At 34.8% G+C, this 9,306-nt stretch overlaps 1 long non-coding RNA gene across 1 annotated transcript; it reads right to left on the minus strand.

The window, feature by feature from the left end:
- Positions 1-2,738: 2,738 nt before the first annotated feature.
- Positions 2,739-6,096, minus strand: LOC116584051. The gene is made up of 3 exons (XR_004283039.1): positions 6,056-6,096; positions 5,476-5,535; positions 2,739-2,894 (listed from the first exon to the last, which is right to left on the minus strand). It is a non-coding gene; the product is annotated as an uncharacterized LOC116584051 (long non-coding RNA).
- Between the last annotated feature and the right edge of the window lie 3,210 nt (positions 6,097-9,306).

Consider the following 9,306-nt stretch of genomic DNA (forward strand, 5'->3'; position numbering starts at 1 on the left):
GAGAAAATGTTTGAGTGCATGTGCACATGCACATACACACATTTATATGTCAGTTTATTTACAACGGTTTTATACAAAAGAGCATCCTGTGATTTTCTTTAAAATGTGTGTATGTGTAAATAGATAAAATATATCAATAAATACCAATAATTATGCAGAAAAATCTGTGTAACTGAATGTATAGATATGTTTATGTAGCTTAGCAAATGTTCTAGTTATCAATTCATTATCTATAGTCGCTAAACCATCCTTCATTGCCATTTAATGCAGAAAAACCTCTCATATTTCAGATGCCATGATGGCAAATTTTGCCAGTAGAGGACACTGGAGATATGACTAAGATTAGTGGCTTTTCATCTGGATTCCGGTGAGCTTCTCCTTTTCTTGCTTCTGTGGAGCTCTCACATCCAGTGTTTCAGTGGCACTGCCAGCAGTTTCAGGGACACCTCACAGAAAGTTTCCTAAAGGTAAACAGAGTGACAATCCTCAAGAAAGTCTCCCAGTGAATTCCATGGCATTCCACTTGACTTACCGAGGGCAAGTTCCAAGGTCTGCCTATTTTGTCTTCCAGACCACTTGCAAGTGACAGTTTCTGGGTAAGTTCTGTGGGTACTCAGCCAGTTTCCCATAGTTCAACAGCATTCCTCATGGGAAGATTGCCTAGCTTTGCGGAAAATTCAACTAGTGCTTCAGCTAGATTTCTAGAAAATTCATCACTGTATTGCCTGCAGACAGTTTCCACAAAAAGGCATCAACATTTCTGCCTGTCAGACTTAAACTGATGACTGAACCAATTCTGGCTCACAGTAACAGAATAGACTTCTTAACCATCCAGTGGACTACAACCATGTATTTACAAGATCGCAATCACAGCCTGGGAGTGCCCCCCACGTCATTTATGAGTTTGTTTCTTTCTTGGGTTCTTTCCCTATTATAGGATTTTGTTTAGAATTTTCTTTATTACCTTTATACTAAACTTTCCCCATTCAAGTTACCATGTGGTTTATATCAAGTGACTGAAACATAACTGACAAAACACAAAAATAAATATAGGTCTGATTAGGCATATTGATAGGGGCGTGTGTGTGTGTATACATAAATACATAACAGAATACATATAGGTACAAATGCTTAAATACATACATGTACATATATACTCCATATTGTTTGTACATGTATTTCTGTGCTGTCCAAAATACTACTTACCACATAAGATGATTAAATACTTGAAAGTTGGCTCTCATGATGGAAAAACTGAACACTTAATTTTATTTAACTTCAACTAATTTAAATTTAAATAGTCATATGTTGCCAGTGGTTACTGTACTAAACAATGTATACATATACATAAACACAACCATAAGTGCTTGAGTTTACAACTATATTTATTTCTGTATTTGTCTTATCTATTTGTCAGTTCAATGTCATACGGACTGTTCTAGTGATGATACTTTCCACATCTGCACTTCCTTGCTCCCAATGTCCTTCTATATTTACTCATTTAATAAGTCCCTTTGCATGTACTCAAACTTGTACATTCCCCCCTACCCTCATCCATGCTTTGGGATATTATCCTGGGATGCACCCTTCTGCCCCTTAATAGATGCTGCTAAGTTTTTGTGCTTTCCTGATACTCTGATCATCCAGACAGGCTAGGGCATCCACCTCATCTAGTTGCACTTTAATATAGACATAGAAACCTACCTATGCAGATGTGGTCATCCTCCTTTCAATGCCCTAATACTCCACTTCCAGTGGCCTTCCCTATAAACACCCTTTTCGCTGCACATAGCATCTACCACTGTCACAGGTGTCTCTCCTCAGGAATATCATTCTCATACCAGTCAGATTCTGTGCACCAAACAAGTGTTTTGCAGATGCCTTTCTCACTCTGGGCTTTGACATCTTACGTCAGACTGCCCATTAAGGATACTCTACTCATCCTGGTCAGGATTTGCCACACTGTTCAGTGCTATGATATGTTTCTCTTTCTTACTTAACACAGATTCCCTCATTCACTGTCTCAAATAATGGCTGTAGACTCAATTTGGCAGAAAGGAAATGGAAATGAGTTAAAAATAAAAAGGGGAGGTTATGTCCATTCTTATTTTTGTTTTTGTTTAAAAGGAGGTGATCTTTGATCTATCATTAACTGATAGATTAATGTTGAAATCTCAAACTATGACAGTGGTTTTGTTAATTTACTCTTTGTCATTTTATTAATTTATCTACCACTGCCTCCATTTTGAGACATTTTACTAGTTGTACCTAGGTAAAAATATCACAATACTTTCCTAGGAAACATAACTTTTCTTATCATGTAGTGGTTTTGTCCACTCAAATAATAATTTTTGTTGTAAAGTTGATTATATTTCTCAAATTATCTTCTATAACTTTGCTATTTACCAAATATTCACTCTCTGCTCCCCCAAGGGAGAGATATGCTTTCCCACTCTATTGATGTTAATCTTCACTATATGGTTTGCTTTGGGAAGTGATATTTTGTGGAAGTAATTGTGCTTTTTTAAAAAAAATATATTTTATTTATTTATTTGACACAGAGAGAGAGAGAGAGATCACAAGGCAAACAGAGAAATAGAGAGGAGGAAGCAGGCTCCCCGCTAAGCAGAGAGCCCAATGCGGGGCTCGATCCCAGGACCCTGATGTCATGACCTGAGCCAAAGGCAGAGGCTTTAACCCACTAGCCACCCAGGTGCCCCGGAAGTGATACTTTGTGGAAGTGATAATGTCTGTTCCAAGTAGAGTCTTTAGGAAGTCTGGCAAGTTTCCATCAATCATCTGCCCTCTGTCATGAGAAAATATGCCATAAAAAACATGTTCTTCAATTTATATTCAGAGAAGGCCTATGGGTCAGATCTGAACCCAGTATAAACCTGTAACAGAATTTCACCAATCAGCATGCAGTCCAATGAGATAATAATAATTATTGCTATTATAAGACATGAATATTTTGGGGAATTTTGAAAATAATATTGTACCAAATGCTGGCTAATATGGTATTTGGTAGACGAGTGATAAAAGAGGAAAAAAAAAGAATCCAGAAATTCTGAGATTTGAAATATAAACCCTCAGGAAAATACTGTCAGATATAATATTAAGATCTGTTATATTAAAACACCTGCCTGTTTGTATTGAAGTTGCTGCCAATAAAATGTATTAATTTAAAAGATAAAAAGGACTTAGGGATGCCTGGGTGGCTCAGTGGGTTAAGCCTCTGCCTTCAACTCAGGTCATGATCCCAGAGTCCTGGGATGGAGCCCCACATCGGGCTCTCTGCTCAGCGGGGAGCCTGCTTCCTCCTCTCTCTCTGCCTGCCTCTCTGCCTACTTGTGATCTCTGTCAAATAAATAAATGAAATCTTTTAAAAAAAAAAAAAAAGGACTTAGGTAAAAAAAGATTAAGTATATGTTCCAGTAATGTCTTTTTTTGTCCAAAGAATCTGTACTCAAGTCAAGAAAGAAATGGCATTTCTTTCTTTTTTTAAAATTATTTTTTCATTTAAATTCAATTAGCCAACATAAGAAATGGTATTTTTTTTAAAGATTTTATTTATTTGACACAGAGAGAGAGATCACAAGCAGGCAGAGAGGCAGGCAGAGAGAGAAGGGGAAGCAGGCTCCCTGCCAAGCAGAGAGCCCAATGTGGGGCTCGATCCCAGGACCCTGAGATCATGACCTGAGCCGAAGGCAGCGGCTTAACCCACTGAGCCACCCAGGTGCCCCAGAAATGGTATTTCTTAACAAGAATTGTGGGTGTGGCGTAACTGGAATCACATCAACACATTATAACAATTAGGAAAAATCTAATAATATTTTATATTATATTAATAATGGATGGATGGCCAAAATTGTCAACTTGGATGAATCTTTGACAATTTGAAAGAGAAATTTATCTTTGAATACACAATATTTTATGAACAGAAACCTGATTGAGAAAGATACCAGCCAACAAGGAGGGGATATTTTTAAATGCTTTTTTCAAATGCATCCAAAGGATATGATGAAATAGAAACACTCAGACAATAGGGTCCAAACCAATAAAGAATAGTGGCCCGGTAAGCTACTCCCAGGCAGTAATAAAGGGTCCACTCAAGGCCGTTCAAAATTTCTGCAGCCATCGGCAGCGTGATTTCCATTCTTTCCCTTTAGGAATAGACCCTGGTCCGTTACCTTGCGCTGAATATTTCTTTCCCGTCTTCCCTCCCTTCCTTCCCTCGAGGCTTCCTTCTCTTTCTCTCTCTCTCTCCTTGACTCCCTTTTGCTCTTGAATTTCCAGTTCAAGGAAAACCTCATCTGGAGCTGATGCAGAAATTACTGAAATATCAAGGACTTTGAGCTATGTGTTTTATTCGGTTGAAGCTTTTGCGATATCTTCCTTGGTTTTCAAGTGATTTGTTTTCATATACAAGAACAGAATCCAAGTATTTGTGGCTAACACAGCAGCTCGTGACCAAATATACTATTTTTAGAAAAGTTCGCTCTTCCCTCCTGTAACTCCCAAGAAAATCATGTATTTCCTTTCCTTACTTATATGTTTGGGTCATGTGACTTGCTTTGACACATAGAATATGGAAGGAGTCATTATAATAGTCATCTGGTGTGTCTGCCTAGATAGGAGATTCCTTTTTTAACCTGTAACCAGGAATGAGAACACACACAGAGTAGACCCGAACCAACCCACAGCTGGTTGCTGTCAACCAGCAAACTCCAATGAAATAAACAATGAGGAACTGAGAATTTTTACATAAACTGATTGCAGCACAAATGTATATGTATATGTAATTTAAATTTACCATTTGTTTGCTCTACTTTTCTGCTTATTTTTTCATACAATTTATGATTTTTTTAAAGATTTTATTTATTCCTTTGACGGAGAGATCACAAGCATGGGAACAGGAGACGCAGCAGACTCCCCACTGAACAGGGAGGCTGACTCAGGGCTCAACCACCCTGGGATCATGAACTGAGCCCAAGGCAGTCACTTAATCAACTGAGCCACCCAGGCATCCTTTATTTATGATTTTTGAATTGGCAATCTATAATTCATCTCTAATTAGAGAACTATACACCTAAAATTAATTTGAATTCTACTATAATTGATATCTATCTTGGTAAATTTTGATAATGTAGCATATGCACTATTCTACATATTTTACTATTTTACATAATTTATTTACTATTTACATAATTTATTCACTACATAGTAAAAAATAAAATATTTTTATTTTATATTTATATTATTTATATTTATATTTATATTTATTTATATTATGGAACATAGAATATTTGCATTCATTATCACTGCTCCCATTTCCAATAAGCTTAATTTTTCATTGTTTAACTGATAGCTTACCCATTTTATAACTATTACCTAGCCTTCACTTTGCCACTATGTCTCAGTGATAGACATGCCTACTTTTAGATTTGAAGCAAAAAGATCTCAAATCTATGTTACTATAAGCAGTTAAAATATCTTCACAGATATTCAGTAGAATTTTCAACCTAGAGACCCACTCTGAAAAATAGAAAAAAAGTTATGACTGATTATGTTATAAAAACATTTATTTCAGTATTACCTATTACTTATTTCTTAAAATGCCATGATAGGTTTTCATTTTGAACATCTATACTTTAGTATAATTAATTATGCTTATATCTTTCTCACTTTCATTTAGAATAATCATAAGCAGGTGATTCATTTTTTGTTTTTGTTTTTTTTTTTTTTTTAGTTTTGACACTTAGGCGTCTTAATCCAAAGAGTAACACTTCACATTACTTTATGTTTTTATAGTGAGACTTCCAAAGGGGCAATAACAGTCTTTGGAACAATCAGTGTTTCTTGCAATATTGTAATGAGTGAAACAAACAAAAACCTATCTAATATACTAATATATTTGGCATATAGTTTATTTTAGCTCACAGATTTTTAGAATCCACAGTGAATTACTGATTTCACTTATTTAGTAAGACTTGTTTCTCAAAACACATGAGCGAAGGAAAAGAGAGAAAGAAAGAAATCAAGAAAAGACTCTTACCTATAGAAATCAAACTGATGGTTGCCAGGCAGGAGGTAGGTGGGTGGATGGGTGAAATAGGAAATGGGGATTAAAGAGTGCACTTCTCCTGATGAGCCCTGGGTGATGCAGGGGATTGTTGAGTTTCTATATTGTACACCTGAAAGTAATATAATACTGTATGTTAGCTCTGATGAGATAAAATAGAATTAAAAGAAAAAACTTGTTTCTTTGAAAGAAATAAAGACACCATTATTGTACACAGAAGGAAATCAGTTAATGCATTTTAATATTTTATTTGTTTTTCATTATAGGATTTTAATCTATACTTGGAAGTTTGAGAGCTGTTAATTTCTATACCAGAAGTCCTTTTCACAACTGAGTCTATAATCTATATTGTCACCTTTTTTCTCTATTTATGAAATACTTGATTTATGAAATTGAACATTTTCTTGTTGAGATTGTGATTTTGCCAAACAAGATTTATGAAATTGAACATTTTCTTGTTGAGATTGTGATTTTGCCAAACAAATGCATAGGAACTGCATCTTCTTTTCTGTTCTGTATAAAACATACAAAGGCAATAAAAGCTGACAGAATTTTAAAAATGTCAATCAAGTAGCACTTGCAAAGTTGAAAAGCAGAAGGCAGTGGCATTCCTGACAAGCTGACAATACCTACAGTTCTTGATAGAAATCACTTTGAGTCGAAATGACTAGCACAGGGAGATGTCTGACAGCTGATTTATACACGTAAATAAAAAAGGCAGTAGGAGGAACGTGAACGTATTGAAGACTAAGGAAGGAACAGACCATATGGAAAGGTGATGGACATCTGTTTTGTCCTTGCAACTGCTATAATAACATACCTCACGCCTTGTATTTAAACTTATTTTTTATCTTATCAAAAACAAATAAGCCTGAGACAAAGAGATAATAATATGATTAGCTGTGTAATAGTTTATTTAGTTGTTTGTTATTTATTGTCTTCTTCCATTAGAACGTAAATGCCAACTCAAATTTTACTAATTTAAATATTAATCACAGCTAAAAATAAATACAGAGTACCATTTGCTTGACCAAGCAATTGGGGATTTAATTCTATCCAAGTAGACACAAAAAATTTACCATCACACTAGATTCCTTATCAATTTGGCACCCATACACTTCTCCTTAAGTAATACTTAATCTCCTAATAAAGACAATAACAAAGTCACACTTCTGCCTAGCATGATGCATCTATCCTGTGTACTATTATTAAAGCCTATTAATCCTTTCCCCAGAAGAGGATGGGAAATCTTTGAGTGATGTTCATACTTCTCCTTGATAACCTGTAAATTAATTACTATGATGAAAATTTTATACTGATTATGTTATATGATAAAGTGATTAAAAAGACAAGAAAACAAAGATAATTTTTTGGGGGGGTTTATTTTATTTTATTTTATTTTTATTTATTTATTTTTTAATTAATTTTTTATTTTTTATAAACATATATTTTTATCCCCAGGGGTACAGGTCTGTGAATCACCAGGTTTACACACTTCACAGCACTCACCAAAGCACATACCCTCCCCAATGTCCACAATCCCACCCCCTTCTCCCAACCCCCCTCCCCCCAGCAACCCTCAGTTTGTTTTGTGAGATTAAGAGTCACTTATGGTTTGTCTCCCTCCCAATCCCATCTTGTTTCATTTATTCTTCTCCTACCCACTTAAGCCCCCGTGTTGCATCACCACTTCCTCATATCAGGGAGATCATATGATAGTTGTCTTTCTGTGCTTGACTTATTTCGCTAAGCATGATACGCTCTAGTTCCATCCATGTTGTCGCAAATGGCAAGATTTCATTTCTTTTGAAAACAAAGATAATTTAATACACGTGCATGTTCCTAATAAAATAAAGAAGAAATACTAATAACAAGAGTCCCGGTTTTTGCAACTGGGCACCCAGCTCTAGCTAGTATTTAAAACTACCTTCTTACGCTGCCCATTCTCTATTCCCTTTTTGCTCAGCAGGCACCTCAGCTGGCTAATCATGATTTTCTTGAGTGATTTCTGCTACTTTTTTTTTTTTTAATTATTATAACAAAAACATTGAACATGAAATGTATCCTCTTAACACATTTTAAGTGTACAATTAGGTATTATTAACTATAAGCATTACGTTATATAGCAGATGTTAAACACATTCATCTTGCATAACTGATTTTTTTTTTAAAGTTACACTCATTGAATATTTAACCATTTCCCTCCCCCCAACTCATTAGCAAGCACCATTCTAATCTGTTCCTAGAATTTTTACTATTTTAGGTACCTCATATAAGTGGAATCATGTAGTATTTGTCCTTATGCCACGGCCTTATTTTATTTAGTAAAATGTCCTCCAGGTTTATACATATGTCAGGATATCCCTTTTTTAAGACTGAATGAAATTCTATTGTTTACATATATCACATTATCTGTATCTATTAGCCCATCTGTCACATGTAGGTTGTTTCTGTTTCTTGGCTACTCTGAATAATGCTGCATTGAAAATGGGAATACAGATATGAGTTCAATTCTTTTAGATGTATACACAGATGTAGGAATCCTGGATTATATGGTATAAGAACCAACATATAGACTAATGAAACAGAGAAGTTCATAAACAAATCATCCTCAAAAAGAATGCCAGAATTATTGAACATTACATGAAAAACACAATTAAAAAAATAAAAGAATGTCAAGAATACACAATGGGGAATTGATAGTCTCTTCAACAAATAGTGAGGAAACTGGATATTTACATGTGGAAAGATGAAATTATTCTCTTATCTTATACCCTATATAAAAACAATTCAACTTGGATTAAAGACTTATATGTAAGAACTTAATCTGTAAAACTCCTAGAATAAAATATAAGGTAATATATTCCCAACATTGGTCTTGGCAGTAATTTCTTGGATATGACACTAAAAGCACAGGCAACAGAAACGAAATAGAACAGTGGGGTTACATCAAACTAAAAAGCTTCTGCACAGCATAGGAAACAATCAATAAATCAAAAATCAACAAAAAGAAGGGAACCTATGGAATGAAAAAAAGTTGCAAACCATATATCTGATTGTGATTAATATCTAAAATACTTAAGAAAGTCCTAAAACTCAGTATCAAAAAGGACATAGGTGAGCAAAGGACTTAAATAGATAATTCTTCAAAGAAAGCACAGTCAACAAGTATAAGAAAAAGTGCTTAACATCATTAATCATCAGGTAAATGCAAACCAAGACCA

Source organism: Mustela erminea, chromosome 2 (assembly GCF_009829155.1).
Source record: "Mustela erminea isolate mMusErm1 chromosome 2, mMusErm1.Pri, whole genome shotgun sequence".
Lineage (NCBI taxonomy): Eukaryota > Metazoa > Chordata > Mammalia > Carnivora > Mustelidae > Mustela > Mustela erminea.